Source organism: Neophocaena asiaeorientalis, unplaced genomic scaffold (genome assembly GCF_003031525.2).
Source record: "Neophocaena asiaeorientalis asiaeorientalis breed wild unplaced genomic scaffold, Neophocaena_asiaeorientalis_V1.1 scaffold4, whole genome shotgun sequence".
Taxonomy (NCBI): domain Eukaryota; kingdom Metazoa; phylum Chordata; class Mammalia; order Artiodactyla; family Phocoenidae; genus Neophocaena; species Neophocaena asiaeorientalis.
The window spans coordinates 5,319,955-5,337,587 of record NW_020173682.1 but is presented as its reverse complement, the minus strand read 5'-3'; positions in this window follow the sequence as shown (position 1 = coordinate 5,337,587).

The window sequence follows — 17,633 nt, the reverse complement described above, 5'->3', positions numbered from 1 at the left end:
TCTGGTTAGTTCTACAGTTCAGAAGAGTGGGAAAAGGAGGCACATGCAAACTGTCTAAATCACAGAGATACAAGCCCATCTGTTTAAGTCGGTCCTCCTCTAACAGCAGAAAGAGGGGGAAACGGAAGATCAGGTAGTAATGAACAATCTCCCTGGAGAGGGGAAAGGCGAAGAACGACAAAGAATATATTTTCTTACACTAAGCTGCAACTTGAAGCACGACAATAGGTTGTGCTTACTTGACAACACAAATGCGTGGTGTTCCCCTTTTCTTGGTTTTGGTACTTTTATTGGGTGGGCTCTGATTTTAACAGTACATATTCATTGTGGAACATATAGAAACTATTCTTCAAAACCATAAAAATATTCTCCCCGTTCATTGATAAATGCTGCTAATACTTTTGGTCTTCCTTCCATTTTTTTTTCTATTTTTTATCAAGTTGGAATTACGGAGTTTTAATTTTGTAGCCTACTGTTTTCACTTAATATACTGCAAGATTTCCCCCAATTAATATTTTCTAAAATATATGTGATCCATGAGAACAGCACCATAGTTACTGTGCTGTCCCATAATTCATTTTCTCTTTCCCCTATTATTGCATATTTGGGTTAATAACCAGGAGTGTTTTTAGGTCTGGACTCTAGGCCAGTTTTTGCAAAAAGGGGTCTTTCTTTTCCCAGTGCTTTTATTCTCCTCCAAACTTCACCAAAAGCCCTCAATCCGTAATGTTATGGGGTCCATGTTTCCACAGACTCCTTCGCTGCTTTGGGGATGACTTCAACAGAGACAAAAAGGTGATATCGGTCACATTTTCCCAACAATTAAGATCTGCCGGGCTTCCCTGGTGGCGCAGTGGTTGAGGGTCTGCCTGCCGATGCAGGGAACACGAGTTCGTGCCCCGGTCCGGGAAGATCCCACATGCCGCGGAGCGGCTTGGGCCCGTGAGCCATGGCCACTGAGCCTGCGCGTCCAGAGCCTGTGCTCCGCAACGGGAGAGGCCACAGCAGTGAGAGGCCCGCATACCGCAAAAAAAAAAAAAAAAAAGATCTGCCATTTGGTCCGACATTGAGAGAAAAGACTCAGAGCGGGTACTGTTCTGAAAAACCCAACCCCCATGGTTACCATGCCGTTCCACCTCCTATGAAATGGGAATAATATTTGCCACGCACAGCTGTGGTGACGATTTAGCAACAATGTCGGAAGCACTAGTGGCACAGACCAGACTTTTAATAAAGATCGGTTACTATTACTCTATTTCTACATCATTCTTTCTCCAGTATGTTGAACAGGCGATTTCTAACAGGGACTGCCTACAGCAGATCGAGCTACATTTGGTGTGAAATAATGGCATTTCCTGGAGGGAAAGGGGGAGATCTTGCCTGAAAGAAACCGCGGGTGAAACCGAGGCCGAGTGTGTTTCACTAGGTCCGTGCTGAGCTGCTGAGATTTCCAAGCCACAGGGTAAAAAGTTAAGGTCATCTCTAGGCTCCTCCGCCCGCTACCACGCTCCCACTGGCAACATAATTCTTAGGGCGAGGAAGAAAAAATAAATCTAGAGTTGCCTTGAAAAGCATTCATGCAAAATACAGGCAGGATTCATAAGTAATCGGACTTCTGCATCAGTTTTCAAAACAGTGTCCTGTTACCAGCTAGAGCAAACAGAGCCCTTTCAGCCCCGGGAACTGACAGGCGGTGCAGAGGGCAGACTGGAAAAGATTAAATGTTTGTCTTCACAAAGGGCCGCCTTCGTCGGGGAGAAAAGGAAATGCGAATCGGGGGAAAGGGATGCAAGAACTGAGAAGAGAGCCTTATCTCCGAGGAGCAGGGGCTGCCTCGGGGGGAGGAGGCGGCCAAGTGGAGAGCGGAGAACGAGCTGCGCCGCTGCAGCCTTTGGGCGCTGCGGGCTCCCGCCTTGGGCGCTGAGGCTGCACTTTTGACCCTGGCAGTGGAGGCAGGCCAAAGGGCTCCGGGGGGGGAGGGGGGGGGAGGAGAGTCCTGCACTTGCCAGGCTGTGATGGCAGAGAGGCCAGAGAGAGGCGCCCTGGGAGAATCCCGCGGGCTCGGCAGCGCGGCCTTAACTCCTAGGGGCCGGAGAAGGAAGGGAGGCTGAGACGGAGGCCCGCAGAGCGAACTGTCTAAATCGGCAAAAGACGTCCAAAGCGAAAGACCAGGCAAGGGAGGTTTTTGAAAATTGTTGAAAGTTGCAATTTTCAACTCCGCTGACAGTCTATCAAAGCCGGCGTCTGCCTCTGAGACATTTTAGTGGCTGCCAGGAACTTGGAATTAAAAAAAGAAAAAGAAGAAGAAGAAGGAAAGAGAAACCCCACACAATAATGTTCTGTGCAGGCAGGAGGGAGATGGCTGATAAGATGAGCCTCTTTCAGGAGTTGGGATTTTTCCGTGGACTTTGGAACTCCATCTGGCCCTACCAGGAGGACTAACACAGGATGCTTTGCAGAAAAAGCAGCCCCGGGGAGGCCCTTTGAATCCAGCTCCAATGACCCACTTGAGCAAGAGGAGGGGGGTCCCGAGGGGGAAGGACAGCCCGTGGTCCCGGGGGCGGCTTAGGCCTGGTTCTCAGCCCTTGCTGAACAGGAGTGTCCCTGGGAGGGTGTTTTTAATGCCGATGCCCGACTCACTTGTGTTAAATCAGGCTCCCTGAAGGTGGGTGTTTTTTTAATTCCCCGTTAATTCTGATGTGAGGTCAAGGCCATGAACCCCCAGGGAGAGACTTAAAGGGACCCTGCTGGGGGCAGGCCTTCCTTGGGCTCTTGCACCCGAGTCTCCTCCCTGGGGGAGAGCATCGCGTGCTCCCCACCTCCCCAGCTGCATCTTGGGTCCTCAGGAGGCCTTCCCCTCGGAAGGCGTAGAGGCGGTCTCTGGATCTGAGCTGAACCCCGTCATCCAAGCAGACGGGGGAGACGGAAACTAAAGTTTTGGTGATGAGCGCGCTGTGGTGTATACAGAAGTAGAAATACGATGCTGTACCCGTGAAAGTTACATAACGCGATAAACCAAGTTCACCTCTTTTAAAAAATAATTTAAAAAAAACACAGGGGGAAAAGGGATAGAAATCATACATAACTTATGGTTACCAAAGGGGAAAGGCGGGGAGGGATAAGTTAGAAGCGTGGGACTAACAGATACACACTCCTATATATAAAATAGATAACCAACAAGGACCCCCTGTATAGCACAGGGAACTCTACTCAGTATCTTGTAATAACCTGTAATGGAAAAGAATCTGAAAAAGAATAGAGATGTATATGTATAACTGAATCACTGCTGTACACCTGAAACTAGCACAACCTTGTCAGTCGACTATACTCCAATTAAAAAGAAAATTCCTCATCTATTGTAAGTAGCGTCCAAAATACAGGTATTCCTTGTGCCTGGCCCTGTGCTAAGTGCCACATGAAACAACTGATGTGGACCCATCTCTCCCTCTGCAAGGCTGCTGAGATGATGTGCCAGCCCCCCGTCTTCTTCTGAATTCCCGTCCAGCTGCCTTCTGAACTCACACCTGGATGCCTAAGTCCATGGTTCCCAGCCCTGACTGCCATGGGACTCACCCGGAGCTTTTAGAAAGTACTCGTGCCTGCTGCCCCCCGTCCCCCCGCCCCTGGACACTTATTTACTTCATCTGCAAAGGGCATCGGAATTTACTTACAAACCTGTACCTCTGATGGGCAGCCTGGCTGGGATGCTGCAGGAGGGGACAGAGGGGGAGAGAGCAAAGCTGGTTCCACTGCACTCCATGTGCCCACTGGGGGCACGTACTAAGCTCCTCACTCCCAGCTGCAGGGTAAGCGAAATTGAGTGGGTTTATAAGCTGCTTAAAGTTTAATAATCCAAAATACAGAGTGCCTTTAGCGCTGTGTAACAGGAAGAAGGCCAGCTGGGGAAGGAGAGGTCCGGGGTTAGGTCCTGCTTACGCCGAGGCTCCCGTTCCCTGGAGCCCACCCGCTGCGTGGAGGTGACAGGCACAGCCTACCGGGTTGGGCAGACCTTAGCCCCAGACCCATGTCTGCAGCGGAGTGAGTAACTTAGGCCCTCCTAGCCTCTGTCTGAGCTTCAATCCTACCGTAGTGTTACCCATGGGCTGTGATGGGCACTGAAGTGCTTCACAGTAATTCTAGCACACAGCAAGTGCCCAATGCGTGTTTACCATCATTATTACGAGTTAGCCAGCAGACCTCCCAGAACCATCGTGAGGATGGATGCAGAAATGTCTGCGCAGCCTTCAAGGGACTGCAAAGCGCCATCAGCGGGCCTTACTGTCACTGACCTCCCGGCTTTAATTAGCTGAGGCCAAGACACAAGTTGGGTGGATTCCAGAGTTCCTGGGAGCAGAATTAGGGTTTCTTACTCTCTCTCCTCAGTACTTCCAGAAGGGTCTTTTGAGTCCAAACTTTAGAGAGGTCTGGAACAGCCCCATCCTACTCCAATGGTGACCACAGTCAGGTTGACCAAGCAGTCTCGTAATGGTTTATAGTTACTTTCTCATGTGAGGCTGAGTGAACACCAAGCTCTTGGGGCCTGGGCAAAGCCTGCAGACAAAGCAGCCACAATGATTGGACCCAAGTGGTCAAATTAGGGGAAAAAATCAGGTGAGCACTACTTCATCCTGGATATTTATTCATTTACTTATTGAAGTATAGTGGATTTTCAATGGCTAGTTTAAATGCTCCTACAGTAGGTCTTAGAAGAGTTTAGAGAGATCAGAAATGCTTAGGTAGCATAGCTCAGAAACTGTGGAAAATTTCCAAACTTCCTTTTTTGTGTTTTTCACTATGAGAGCTGCCAGATGTACCCTGAAAAAGCTACTGAGTTCCCTAACTTTCTGGACACGGGTGAATAGAATAATCCAGGGCATGTAGCACCAGGATTATTTACAAAGGCCATCTGTCCATTTGATCTGACATTGTTCTCATCCAGTTAGAGAAGTTCTGCTGTAGCTAACGGCATAGCATATGGTTTGTACCCACTAACTCAGGCATGCGAGGAGTAACCTGCTACATGTTTGAACAAAGAAAAGGAAAGAGGAAGGGAGAAAAACGTCAACTAAATTCTCACAATGTCCTGCCACACTGAACATAAAGTGTTTGGTGCATGGGGTCATGGTTTGCTAGCTGAACCATCAGTGTTTCATATGTAGTAGATTCATGGGGTATTGCTGAGAATAATAATAATAGCAATGTTACCGAATCCAAGCTCATACTCTTCCACTCGACAGGCCAATAAATCAAGAGACAACTTGTTGCGGGAATGAATAGCAACTTTCTTCGGAAAGCCAGCAGACTGAGAAGATGGGGGACTAGTGTCCCAAAGACCCATCTTACCGGAGTTAGAATTCAGGCTTCTCTTATACTAAAAGGGGACAGGGTGTGGCTGCTTGTTGCAAACTTCCTGGTGCCGGAATCCTTTGTTCCTACAGCTGTCCACGTAGGTCAGGTCACGATGTTCCTATAAACCTCCAATGAGAGGAATGTTATTCTCTGTTCTGCAACTTTTTATCTCTGTACAAGTGGAAAATGTTATACCTTTAAAGGTCAGAGCCTTGAGAATGAGCTATGCTGTATATTTCAGGCTAAAGGAAGCATTCTTAACTTGTAGCAAAAGCAATAGAATACAAGATTAAAGTAAAAGAAACAGACCCAATATGGAGTCAGATTTGTTCTTCCCTATGACAATAATAATATTTAATAATAATAATAATAAATGTTCCTATATGTTGGGAACATAGCTAAGGATTTTTCATACATTAGCTACCTAAATTCCCTTAATAATCGTATGAAATTAATATTATTCCCATTTTACAACTGAGAAAGGTAAAACTGAGCCTAGTGAATTTGCCCAAGGTCATACAACGTTAGTTAATTAAAATAATTCAAGACTAGGTTTTTCTAGACGGCTCTTAACCATTACACTATACCACGTGAATACACACCCCAAACACAGTTTACCCAGAAATTCGGTCTCCTATCCTCAAGAAAATGTTAACAGATTCCAAAATAGAAAGAATATACAGTCATATTTTTCTCTTTCCTTCTCTCTGGGACCCTTCCCTCCTTTGTATCAGAGAGTAAGTAACAAAGACAGCCAAAGGCCAGGCAACAGAACGAAGGGACCAGGGAAGAAATCTGAATCGATCACGAGCCCACTGGACAAACGCCGTCAATGAAATTCACAGATGTTTCAAACGTTTAGAAACTTTAAAATCTCCATTCAATTACAAAACAATAAATATGTGAGCAAATTTTCTCAATGAATGAAGGACATAAATTTCTCAACTGTATTCCTGGCTCCCTCACCAGTAACTTGACCTGGTAACTTTAAGACCCAAGCAGAGCAGGACCCTATGGCCCTTCCCCCCATGTCCTCAGCCTGCCTTTTGTCTGTAGAAAAACTTTAGCCAAAGAATAAGTTTAATCAGAGAAGGGAGAAAATGCAGAAACAAAGGAAAGTTGTCCAAAAAAACAAAATAATAATAGCTTAGTCTTTAAGCAGAGTCAAGGACCTTTAGTTCCTCCTCAAGGGCTATAGGTCATATTCTGAGCTGTGTCCTGTGAGCTGTCCTGTAGGTACTGAAACCCCACCAGGTGGGAGAAGTTAATCACATGATGACCTGACTGTAGCCATGACAGAAGCTGCCACGATTCTGAGAACTGCCCTCAAGGAAATGGGAACAAACCGACCCTGGAACTGAAGATTAATTGTACTTGAAACAATCAAGATGGGGCTGGTCAGACGCCGTGCGACCAACGTCAAGACGACTGTCCGAGCTGACTGTGCCGTTTCTACATTTAGTCCCCTCCCTCCGTCTAAAAAAGCTCTTGCCCACTGGTTGTCCCGCGGGTTGGGGGGAGGAGTCGGCCTTTGGACAGGGGTCCACCCTCTCCTCCAGTTGCCAGCATCTAAAATAAAGCAGACTTTCCTTTCCACCAGCCCTCCCTCTTTATTGGCTTTTGAGCGGCGAGCAGCTGGACCCCGCTTTTGGTGACAATGGGACATATACCTCATGTCCCAGGAGGCTTCTTACTAACTTCTGTTCACTGATCAGCCATGTAATATTTTTAACTACTGGAAAAGCCTGAAACTGGGCAAAAGAGAACAGGAGGAAAGAAAAGATGGCGGTAGTGACTCAGTCACTGTCAAGACCACCAAAACGAGGGCCAGGTACAAGGCTCATTAAAGTGCGAACAGAGCGTCTAAAAAGTTCCATTAAGAAGGAATCAATAGCATTCGTGTGCTTTGCAGAAAAAAGCTCAAAGTTTCAAACTCTTGCTCACCAAGGGCTACCTCCTACCTAGGATCCATGACCCACCCTCCCACCCAGGGCCAAAAGCCAATGAGAATGTGCGTTACATCCTGCATATAACCATCCGCTCCAAATTTTCCCGTGAGTTCATAATTTGACCCCTCTGAGAGGTCTGGCTGCGTGCGATGAAGCTGTCTGTTGGGTTCGGTATTTCATCTCCAGCAGGAATTTCAGAAGGTCAAGGTCCCCATCGGTGAGGAATGCCATGTGAGTAATGAAACAAGGCAGACAAGTTCACCCTGGAGATGTACGTCTCTAAGTGAGGCTGACAAAAGACCTTTAGACTCTAGACGTATGGGACCTGGGATGGAATGAACAAGGAAGAAAATTAGCTCAGGGAGACAGATTCCTAAATCAGTGGGAGAAAGAAAAACATATGATATGCAGAGTTGCAAGCTACTGGGACATTTGGTTTCCATTAACTGTACAAGCAATTGTTTGGCTGTTTTTACTGATGTTGGGTGAGCCTGTGTATTATGTTTAATGGGCACCCAGAGCTGAGGCAGTAATACAAAGGCAGTGGGGTAAGTACGCAAAGGAATCAAAGCTAGAACTTATCAGTGTGTGGAAAAAATAAACCCGAACAGTTGCAGGTCCTGGGTTCTCCGAAGCCTGTGGTTTCCCACGCTTACAGGGAGTGCCCCAGACAGTGTCAGCTTTCTCATTTCAAACTCCAAAGCATCCTAAACCAAACACGAGGCTTGCAGATAAACGGTTTCTCTCTGATTTACACATCAGTATTTTTCTGACTGTTGATTTAGCCCAGTCATCCCTGAGATGCCTTACAGATGAAGGCGTCTTCATTTTCTCCCCTGCGATGCTGGCAGGGCCATCCATGGAACAGTGGCTGAGACACTCCAGGCTAAATCTGAGGACACTGGAAATTTCCTTTCACTTTCTCAAATTTCAGTTTTGTAGCCTCAAGCCCAATACTGCCATGTAAATAGTTTTCTTCTTTGGGTTAGTAATAGATTATGTAGTTTATTGGCCATAAATATACTCGGACCTCTCCTTACAGAAAGGCAACTGGGGAAATCGAGGTATCTATCCATTGGCATGTTTCATGGCACCATTTCTGTAACCGGAGTTCGGAATGTCTCAGCTGCATGAACTTCTGGGAGTCGTAGGGCAGTGAGAGATTTCTGCAGCAACCAACAAATCATTATTTGGAAAATTTATTAAAATAATAATAGTAGCTATCTTTTATTAAATGAGGAATGAGGAACACTCCCACTGCAGAAACTGGGGGGCCTGGGAAGGTCTCATAAATAGGCGGGGAAGAACCAGAACTTGAGCACCTGCATCCATTGGACTTTGAAGCCTGAGTCCATCCCTGTGTGCTTTGCTGCCTCTTCAGACAAGGCTCTTCCACCCCTGGCAGGTTTGGGATAAGATGCCCATCTTCTATCTTCATCTTCCCTCTCACTGTCTTCCTTTTCTTATTCTTTTATCTCCTAGATCTGATGTGATGTCTAGAAGGACCATCCCTGAAAATTTTCTTAAAAGTTGCTTTTAGCAGGTGTGGAACTTACGTAACGTACTTGGTGAGATGGTTGGTTTGTTGGATTTTTAGCACCAGGATGGAAGGATGGTTTGGAACCAAGATTGTCATAATGTTTCTCAGGAAAGCAGTCAGGACCTAAAACGTCGGAAACTACCATTCCACTTGGTATGATTTCCAAATATGAAGAGTGATGCCAGGAGCAGAGGAAATGCCAGGGAAGGGCTTCAACATTCCTGAGTTTGCTGCCATGTGGAGGATCTGCTGATTATGCCCAGATGGGCTCTGCGGAAGCTCTCCCGCACCTTCTACCCACTAGAGCAAATGTGACCCACATTTTGGTCTCCCAACCTCTCTGGTTTTTGTCAAGCCCCTTGGGTCACACTTATTCTGAACCAATCTTTCCTAGCTGCATAACCACCACTGGAGAAGGATTTAATTTTATACTCAATGCATTCACATCTAATTGAAATAAGTGTTAAGGGCTCTCTGCTTTGTAAATTCTCCCCAAATCAAAGAGAACCCTTGGAGAACCCCTGAGAACAGAGCGTTTACACAATTCCTGCCCGAAAAGGCATGGCGTCTCCCTTTAGTTCGAGTCGATAAGCACGTATGTGATCCTCAGTGATAGGGACCGAGTCCCTCGTGCTGTGCCTTTCACAGTGCTTGGCATTGAGTAAGTGCTTAATGTGGTTTATTGATTCGTGAGTCGATGTGTGTGTGTGTGTGTGTGAAAGAGAAAAAGGATTCAGCGCTGATGGCAGGCAGCAAGAGGAGTAACACAAAGAATTCAATCATTTCTTTAATCAGTGTTCGTTACGCTTCAGGACCAAAAAGGGAGAATGCAGTTGTAACGGAGAATCCTTTCTGGTTAGAAAAGAATGGTACTGTGTGTTCCAGATTCTGTTTTTCTTCCTTCCCTCCTTCCTTCCTTCCCTCCTTCCTTCCTTCCTTCCTTCTTTTCTTTCTTTCTTTCTTTGTTTCTTTGTTTCTTTCTTTTTTCTTTCTTTCTCTTTCTTTCCCTTTCTTTCTTCCTTCCTTCCTCCCTTCCTTTCATTCTTTCTCTTTCTTTCTTTCTCTTTCTTCCTTTCTTCCTTTCTTTCTTTCTTCCTTCCTTTCTTTCTCTCTCTTTCTTTCTTTCCCTTTCTTTCTTCCTTCCTTCCTTTCTCTCTCTTTCATTCATTCTTTCTTTCTCTCTCTTTCCCTTTCATTCTTTCTTCCTTCCTTCTTTCTTTCTTTCCTTCCTTCCTTCCTTCCTTTCTCTCTTTCTTTCTTTCTTTCTTTCTTTCTTTCTTTCTCTCTCTCTCTCTCTCTCTCTCTCTCTCTCTCTCTCTCTCTCTCTCTCTCTCTCTCTCTCTCTCCCTCTCTCCCTCCCTCCCTCCCTCTCTTCCTTCCTTCCTTCCTTTCTCTCTCTCTCTTTCTTTCTCTTTCTTTCCCTTTCATTCTTTCTTCCTTCCTTCTTTCCTTCCTTCCTTCCTTCCTCTCTCTCTCTCTCTTTCTTTCTTTTCTGGCCATCATAACTTTCAGACACAATTCACACTTGCATATTTTGCCTCCAGACACAATTTCAGCACACTGTTGTTGGGAGAATTTGCTGATAACCTTTCTAAAGTCAGTGTCTTTTAAGAGACCCATTTCTACCCAGTCCTTCCACTGGCTGGCTGAGGTCAAAGGAACGTGGACTACACACGTGTACCTTTGTTTCTCAGCATTTTTCCACCTTAATCTTCTTTCTTGTTCTCGCTCTTCCTTTTTGACTTATTAATATACCATCCAGGTTTTGTCGGGTGACAGTCACTCCAATGTTAGGTGCCTGCATATTTTTATAAAATCATCCAACTACACATGGAGGTGTCTTCCGCTTTCTCCTCATTACTACACATGTTAACAGGATGAACACTGAACTTCAGCATCAGAGACTTAGATTCAAGTCCTGGATTCATTCATTTACTGGTTGTGTGTTGGAAATGTGTTTAATCTCTACAGTTGACTCATCCGTAAAGGAAGATAATAAGACCCGACGTATGGTGCTATTCTTAGGACTAAATGAACAAATGTATGTAGACTATCTATCCATAGTGCCTGACAGTAAACACTCAGCATATACTTCCTGCCTTTGGCAGAAACGATGACATCCCCAAACCTCAGCCGGCCCATCAGTAGACCCTAGAATTCAGATAAAGGAAGAAATGCAAAACTTGCATAGAACACTGGGAAGAAGACTTCATAGCTCTAGAACCGTGTGCTTGACCACACATCTGCTATCTCCACACTAAGCAGAATCATCGACTCCCTACGATGCCCAGAACATTGATGGAGCTTCAAGAGCGTGTCGTCATCAACTGTTCATCACTGAGTGCATGAAATAACCGCTAGTAACCAGGGTGAAGCAAGAGAGGCACCCAGGGCTCAACCTGCATGGGCCTGAGAATATCTCCTTAAACTCTGTGCGATAGTAACAATATAATTCTAACTTTTATGTAATGAACTTTCACCTTTTTTAAGTCTTAAGAAAGAAACCATGTTGGATAGTCAGGTTAGATATTAAGGCTCAGATCTGATAAACAGAGAAACTGAGTCTCAGGAAGTGTAAGTTGCCTGAACAAAGTTCATAGCTGACCTGAACTCAAAATCTGACTCTCCCTACCCCTCGGCTAGTGTCAGCTCCTCCTTACCCTACCAACTGAATGACGTGCTCATCTGGACTAGTCTAGCCTACTTGACTGTCTTCTGACCTATTATTTAAGATGATGAAGAAGTAGAAAAATCTCTTTTTATTGAAGTATAGTTGATTTACAATGCTGTGTTAGTTTCTGCTGTAGAGCAAACTGATTCAGTTATACATATACATATATACATTCTTTTTCATCTTCTTTTCCATTATGGCTTATCACAGGCTATTGAATATAATTTCCTGTGCTGTACAGTAGGACCTTGTTGTTTATCTATCCTATATATAATAGTTTGTATCTGCTAATCCCAAACTCCCAGTGCAACCCTCCCCCACCCCCTCTACCTTGGCAGCCACAAGTCTGTTCCCTATGTCTGTGAGTCTGTTTCTGTTTCACAGATAAGTTCATTTGTGTCATATTTTAGATTCCACGTATAGGTGTTATCATATGGCATTTGTCCTTCTTTTTCTGAATTACTTCACTTAGTATGATAATCTCTAGGTCTAACCACGTACCTGCAAATGGCATTATTTCATTCTTTTCTATGGCTAAGTAATATTCCAGTGTGTGTGTGTGTGTGTGTGTGTGTGTGTGTGTGTGTGTGTGTGTGTGTGTGTGTATACCACATGTGTATCCATTCGTCTGTCGATGGACATTTAGGTTGTTTCCATGTCTTGGCTATTGTGAATAGTGCTGTTATGAATATCAGGGTTCATGCAATTTTTCCAATTATAGTTTTGTCCAAATATATGCCCAAGAGTGGGATTACCGGATCATTTAGTTTTTTGAGGAACCTCCATACTGTCCTCCATAATGGCTGCACCAGTTTACATTCCCACCAAAAGTGCAGGAGGGTTCTCTTTTCTCCACACCCTCTCCAGCATTTGAGAACTAAAAAAATCTTGAAAGGACCTACACGTTGGGGATGCAGTTTTATTAGTAAATACTGAGGCAATTTCTGTTTTTTGAGGTCACACGACTAGGTAAAACGCTGCAAATCTGGTCCAGCTAAGCTGATGGCAAATCCACAATCATTCTGGTCCAATCTGCGTGGTTGCCCATGACAGAGCATCCACCAGGGGCCACAGCAAATGAGCCCCACGTGTGCTGAGAGGCTGCTCCTGACCTTGGCGGCTCTGGCAGAGGGCAGCCTCCTTCCTGTATGCCCGTGTGCCTTAGAAATGTTGTCATTATATACATATATATGTGTATATGTATATATATATATATATATATATATATATATATATATATGCGCAGGGAGAGGCAAGAAGAAATCTCAAGTTGCTGGCTAAGAGCCACCAATCTCTTCTGCAGGGAGAGAAAGTCGAGTGCCAAGATGGATGTGAACCAAATGTATTCCTCTTCTTGGTCACTGGGCAGGAGACTTTAAGAGGGAGGAAAGGAAAAAAGAGCATTACTTTTGGCCAAGTCCTCAAGGTGCTAACAAAATAGCGAAGGGGGTGTGGGTCCTGACTCCTTTAAACCTAAGATTTGACCTCAGATCATAGCAACTAGTTTTGCATTTTCAAAATGCTCACTATTAGTGTTCCAGATGGGACTACTGCCATGTAAATGCTTGAAGATCACCCAAGAACTATAAATTATTGTGTTGGGTTGAATTCTGGCCCCCAAAGATATGTCTGCCCAGAACTGCAGAATTTGACCTTATTTTGAATAAGGGTCTTTGCAGATGTAATTAAGGTAAGGACCTGGAGATGAGACCATGCTGGATTAGGGTGAACTCCAAGTCCAATGACAACTGTCTTTATAAAAGACAGAAAAGGAGCGGGCACAGAGACATAGAGAGGAAGGTCATGTGAAAACAGAGGCAGAGACCAGAGTTACAGCCTCAAGCCAAGGGGTCACCAAAGGCAGCCAGCAGCTATGAGAGACTAGAGAGGAACCTGGAATGGATTATCTCTCAGAAACTCCAGGGGAAACCAATCTTGCCAACATCTTGACTTTAGACTGTTTCCTCCCAGGACTGTGAAAGAATGAATTTCTGTTGTTTTCAGCTGCCAAGTTCATGGTCATTTGTTACAGCAGCTCCAGGAAACTAATACACTTACTTGCCTTCACAAGAAACCATATATTGACTCACTTAGCACAGAGACTCAAAGCTGAGGCAAGGGACAAAATGTCACTATCTGTCCTTACAGATATAGAAAGTGAGACAAATAGATGTGATCTCTGTTGGGCTGGTAAGTCAGTGACGAGGGCGGGTCTCCCCATCCCACCCCAGAAGGTGGAATGCAGCCTCTTGTAGAGGGAGAGAACCTGAAAGCATTTAAGGCCATAGAGCTACTGTGGGAAAGACATAGTCAGCTACAAAATCCCAGTGAGCAAAATTTTCAAGGATCTACTCCTATCGTCTCCAAGCAGGTTTTAAGTCATCTGTGACTTGAAATGCCACCTCCCACACCCTGTATTACCACACAGCCCAAGCTTTGACCCCTGATGCTAGCATAGGGGACCTTATTCCACTATGAGCTACAAAAGGCAGGAACTGAATCTCTTTCCCCGCCATATCCCTGGCACGTAGCACGGGGTTTAAAGAATAATGGTTGAGTAAGTGAGTGAGGCCACCCTGTCTAAACCTGGCATGCCAGGATGCAGCTGATCATGTTTGGAGAGTTTTCTCTGGAAGGTCACCAGCTGAGTCACTGACTAGCCACACGGATGGCCCCCAAACCTGCACTTGACCCATCAGGCCCACGTGGGCCAGGGTGGAGGTGGTGTGGTTACCCCAGCCTGCCACCCTGTAAGTCCACTCACGTCCACCCCAGGCCATGGGATGAGTGTGACATCATTGTGGGAAAAATACTGGATCCTTTCTCGTTTTTTCACTAAGTGATTTTTGAGGTTAAGGGCTCTTTTGCTTACAGCTCTTTTTTAAAGTTTTATTTATTTATTTATTTATTGCAGCACAGTTCCAACTGGCAGGACTGACCGACACATTTCCATACTGGTGTTGTAAACCTCTGGTCTAGACAATGGCTTTGCTCTCAGCTCCTGAGATTGGGATGCCCAGCCATTTTAACAAAAGCATATCAGCTGTCAGTTATAGAAAGCATTGGACACTCCACTGCAGAGACTCTGGCCTCATTCATGGGTTCCTGGGGGCAGATTCCTGGGCAAAGGCCAGGAGAGGAAAATCCATCAGGTACAGCACCTCCAGGTTAACAAAACCGACCCGGCTGTTCTACTGCAAAGGAAACGGGCAAAATCTCAGCCCACTCCGATGAATGCTTTGATTAAACCCGAGGGGTCTGCGGCCACGTGCAGGAGCCTGGCAGTAGGAAGCTCCAGCCTTGGAGAGGACGGAGCTAAAACCTCTAGGACTTGGGTTTAGATTTTGCCCAGACAACTGGGACACCACCATCATTTCAACTGACAACTGATGTAGACCGGAAATCAGCTGTGTTCTGAGAGCAGGAAAAAGACAGATACCTGAGTCAGGCATTTAGATACATTGCAGAGGCCAAGCGCAGCAGCAAGGATCTTCGCGAACGTGACACTCGTGCCCAGTGACCTGGTCTAGAGAGCATTCGTAGCACTTGTGAACCTCAGCTGCCAAAGGCAGAGATGAATGACAGGGACCCCGGTACAGAGTAGCAATCAACACGTGCTAGTGACTCCCTACTGCATGTGGAGAGTTTGAGACAGACCTAAGCCTTGGAAGTCTGGAATGACAGGTGTTATCCGGCCCAGGTTCCCTTTCACTGCAACCCTTTCCCTTCACCGCCAACTACTGAAATCCTACCCGTCCTTCAAGGTCAGGTCAAAGGCAGACTCCTTTGTGAAGCCTCTTTTGATTCCATCTCCAGCCCCATCTTCACAAATATGATCCTTTTGTCTCTTTGAGCCTCTCATAGCATTTAGTTTCTACCTCTACGATGACACAAATCACAGTCTGCTTTGGAGAAGTTATTTTCAAATGAGTCAGATTTCCAACAGGTTGTAAATTCCTTGAAAGCAGAATCGTGCTTACCACTGTAGCCCCTGCAATGCTCAGCCCGCGGTCCTGCACAGAGCAAGTACTTAAACTGCACTGGGATTAATAACTGAAGCTTGGGGATGATGAAGAAAAGGTTCAGGGCAATTCTTGCCCTCCTAGAGTGTTTTTAATAGAAGGATCTCTCTCTCTCTCTCTCTCTCTCTCTCTCTCTCTCTCACACACACACACACACACACACACACACACACACACACACACATTCTCCCTAACTCCCCTAAAAAAAGAAAGCAGGAATTAAAAGAGGAGTTACAGCAACAGAGTATGGACACCAGAAGCACAAGCATATCTGGATTTTCCAAAACTGAAATTTCAGTTTTACTGTTATTGGAATATTTTCTTTATATATACTGCGAATTAAAATTACGAAGTAATCATATCTTCTAAGAAAAAGTATGCTCACTGGACTGAGAGTACAGAGACCTGTATTCTAGCCCTGGTTTTACCGCTAACTAGTCACGTGACTCCGGACAAGGTAAATTTTCTCGGGACCCAAATTTCTATAAAACTACTGAATTTGATTAACTCATCTCTATGGCTTGACAATTTTGTGCTTTCTTTTAATAAAAATATTTTATTTGTACCAAATCCTCTAAATTAAGATGACCCTCAGGTCCTTATGAGAAAATCAAAAAGCAAAGTCAGCTCTCTACTTAGGAAAAAAAAAGATTTTTTGAAATTTTCCTTTATTGTCCTCTGAGATTTTTAACATTAAAAAAATTTGGGGGGGGGTTGTCAAATGGTCTTGTATGGAAGTATTTTCCTCCGTTGTTCTTACATTTGCACCCACCGCACCACTGCCATGCCACCATTAACACGGCAGCCCAAGGGCTGGGCTGTCCCAGGATCTCTTCAGTGGTTCCAGGGAGTTCTCTAGGTAAAGATCAGTCCTGCACCTGTCAGGCAATGTCGACAGTCTCCTCAAAAGTGACGTTTCCACTGTGTTGCTTAATGTTATTCTGCCTCTTTCTGTCTCTTGGTTGTTCCCTGAGGGTTTTGATCAGCAAGGCAGAAGCAGAAAGTACCCCCTCAATCCGGGCCTGTCTGCTCTGAATGGTCAGTTTCACGGTCATCCTCAGACCTTTCCAATCACCGGTTGCCTTGGTGATGCCATCACCAACCTTACCTGGAGACTGGAAGCTCCTTGAAGGTAGGGACTGGGTTTGTTTTAGTCTCTAGAGCCTTAGAATGTAGCAGACTCTCAGCCAAGTCCCACGAACAAGTGAAAGGCTGAGTATAAAGCTAGCACTGGCGTCTAGAAGCTGGCCTTCATGGGTCTGCACTCAATGGATGAGAAAGCCACAGCACAGCAGAGTTTGTTACACATGCGGGTCTGGGGAGCCCTGGGTTTGCACCCCTGCTCTCAGACACCAAGGTCCAGGCAGGACAGCACTCATTCTGGAAGCTGGTGGAGCTTCGTCACATTGTATTGTCATTTATGTCTCTGTGGTTAATGCCTGACTCCCAGATAGTCTGTAAGCTTTTTGAGTGCAAGGACTTCAGTGGAATTCAACTGCTAGACTTGGAGCTGAGGGCATCTGGGTCCTTTGTCCTCAAGAGCTTCTGAGCTAGGAGGGGCTGGTGAAGACACTGTTGCTGGAACGCCGTCCCACTTCTACCCCTGTTGTAATACACAATACACGATGCAGGAGGACAGAGGAGAGAGCAACGAGCTCTAATGGAAGGAGAGGCTTCTCAGAGGGCATGATTTTTAATCTGTGGCTTTCAAGGATAAATGAAGAGTGGCAAAGAAGGGAGGCTGGTGTGTGAGACTCCCAGGTAGAGGCTGCAGCTGGAAGAATGTGGAGGCTGGAAAGGGCCCATCCTTCTTGGACAGGTCACACGTTATCAGCAAAGAGGAGCTGAGTGAAGTTCGGGAGAGGAAGCAGTAAATTTATGTTAGAATCAGGTGGTGATGGACCAAACATCAATTTGTCAAAACAAGAAGCCATCTAGGTTTCCATATAGGAATGTGTTTTGGAAGAATTGCTTGAACAGCTTTGGAACCAGTTGGACATGGCAAGTGAAGGAAAGGAGTCACATGTCATTAAGGTTCCTGATTGAACTAACAGGTGGATGTGATGTAATCAATCAAGGTCCAGAAGACCTTGAGAATGGAA